A 2,500-nucleotide genomic window follows, 5' to 3' on the forward strand; every position below is an offset into this window, starting at 1 on the left:
TGCCTTAACCTAACCCAACTTCTGCCTTAACCTAACCCAACTTCTGCCTTAACCTAACCCAAGTTGCGCCCTAACCTAACCCACGTTGCGCCCTAACCTAACCCACGTTGCGCCCTAACCTAACCCACGTTGCGCCCTAACCTAACCCACGTTGCGCCCTAACCTAACCCAAGTTGCGCCCTAACCTAACCCACGTTGCGCCCTAACCTAACCCACGTTGCGCCCTAACCTAACCCACGTTGCGCCCTAACCTAACCCACGTTGCGCCCTAACCTAACCCACGTTGCGCCTTAACCTAACCCACGTTGCGCCCTAACCTAACCCACGTTGCGCCTTAACCTAACCCACGTTGCGCCTTAACCTAACCCACGTTGCGCCTTAACCTAACCCACGTTGCGCCTTAACCTAACCCACGTTGCGCCTTAACCTAACCCACGTTGCGCCTTAACCTAACCCACGTTGCGCCTTAACCTAACCCACGTTGCGCCTTAAACCTAACCCACGTTGCGCCTTAACCTAACCCACGTTGCGCCTTAACCTAACCCACGTTGCGCCTTAACCTAACCCACGTTGCGCCTTAACCTAACCCACGTTGCGCCTTAACCTAACCCACGTTGCGCCTTAACCTAACCCACGTTGCGCCTTAACCTAACCCACGTTGCGCCTTAACCTAACCCACGTTGCGCCTTAACCTAACCCACGTTGCGCCTTAACCTAACCCACGTTGCGCCTTAACCTAACCCAAGTTGCGCCTTAACCTAACCCAAGTTGCGCCTTAACCTAACCCAAGTTGCGCCTTAACCTAACCCAAGTTGCGCCTTAACCTAACCCAAGTTGCGCCTTAACCTAACCCAAGTTGCGCCTTAACCTAACCCAAGTTGCGCCTTAACCTAACCCAAGTTGCGCCTTAACCTAACCCAAGTTGCGCCTTAACCTAACCCAAGTTGCGCCTTAACCTAACCCAAGTTGCGCCTTAACCTAACCCACGTTGCGCCTTAACCTAACCCACGTTGCGCCCTAACCTAACCCACGTTGCGCCTTAACCTGCCCTGTAATTGTTAGTTATATGAATCTAGGAATTCGTGTAGCGTTGCCTAATTGCAACCATCTCAACATAGTTCACTTCGCGCACACTGTGGTGTTCTGCGTATTGATTCATTTTACGGTGCGTACCCTCACATCTTGCGAGTGTTGCTTACTTTCCACATGGTCCCGCTATCCACTGTATTGTGTACTGCAATAGGACGTATATCGCCCCCGCCCCCCCCCCCCTCCCCTCCTGTCACCTCTAGCTCGTCGGTCAGGAGTTCGCGTGTTGAATGCGCTTCGCAGCTGTGCAATGGCATTCGCATACGTACGCTGGCCACCTTCCACGTGTTCTTTCGTGCACACGTCGCAGCGTGTATGTATGCTGATGGAGTGCGTCGTGACACACAACATCCAGGCATGCAAGACTCGTAGAAGTCGCAAATGTAGATGGATGTCTACGTTTGCTGCCCAAGTTACGCAAATGAACTGGAAATCCGTTGTTGCGCGGTTGTTCGCGCTGGAGGTGAATCGTTGATATCGACGATCGGTACAGGTATTAACCGGTTGCTTCAGCGACACCCGTCATACCCACGAACGTGAGTGGGCATGTGGGTATGAAGCGATACGCGGCGGTGGCTGGGTGGGACCGTCCCCGGCCGGTGAGGGGGGGGCGCCCGGCGTGCTGGCCGCGCGCTGCGTGGGCGCACGCGCGGCAGCCGGCTGGTGGGGGCGCCCAGTGGCAGGCGCGCCGGCTGACGGACGCGGCAGGCGGCGCATCTGCGTGCCGGCGCACCCAGCGCGCGGCGCCGTGCGGCCAAAGTGGGTCCTCCCGGGCCCGGTGCGAAGCGCGGTGGACATCTGCAGTGTGCTGGTCCGATTGAGGACTGTGTGCGTTGAGGATGCGCCGCCGCCCGGCACTCGGCGCCGCGACGCCGTCTGCTGCTCGGTCGCCCCCGCGGTTCTCGCAGGTGGTTTGTATCGCAGCTGTGCGGATGTGTTGGCGCGTGCGCTGTGCTGGGAGAGTTCGCTTTGGCACCCAAGTGGGGCTCTGCCCCTCTGTGGCGCTGGCGTTGGAGCTGCCCGGTCACTGTTTGTGGCCGCGTGTTGTCTCCCGCCGGCAACACCACGACAGCACGCTCCCGGGCCTCTGTCGGCAGCGGCAAGCTCAGTTGGGAGCACGGGTGGTCGCACTGAAAGCGTCTACTCGCCTATCTCCGGGCGATTGCGCCTCTCTCGAACCCGACCAAGTACTTAGGACGGCGCTGCGCGCCGCCGGGACCTGAGAGGGTTTCGAGGTGTATCGTGCAGGGGAGCCCAGCCTCCTCCTGTTTGCAGAATAATTGAGCGGACGCTTGCGTGTTCGCGCGGGCCCCCGGGACACACTCCCGGGCGGCCGGCTGCTCAGCTCTAGTTGACGCAGCTCCCTGGTTGATCCTGCCAGTAGTCATATGCTTGTCTCAAAGATTAAGCC

The 2,500-nt window shown here is 58.7% G+C and overlaps 1 non-coding gene across 1 annotated transcript in view; it reads left to right on the plus strand.

Moving 5' to 3' along the window:
- The first annotated feature begins 2,450 nt into the window (after positions 1 to 2,450).
- LOC126197257 (small subunit ribosomal RNA) overlaps positions 2,451 to 2,500 on the plus strand; it is a 1,907-nt gene continuing 1,857 nt past the window's right edge. Inside the window, exon 1 of the ribosomal RNA XR_007539635.1 lies at positions 2,451 to 2,500. This exon is cut by the window's right edge and continues 1,857 nt beyond it. This is a non-coding gene — a ribosomal RNA (small subunit ribosomal RNA).

Source organism: Schistocerca nitens, chromosome 7 (genome assembly GCF_023898315.1).
Source record: "Schistocerca nitens isolate TAMUIC-IGC-003100 chromosome 7, iqSchNite1.1, whole genome shotgun sequence".
NCBI classification, from domain to species: domain Eukaryota; kingdom Metazoa; phylum Arthropoda; class Insecta; order Orthoptera; family Acrididae; genus Schistocerca; species Schistocerca nitens.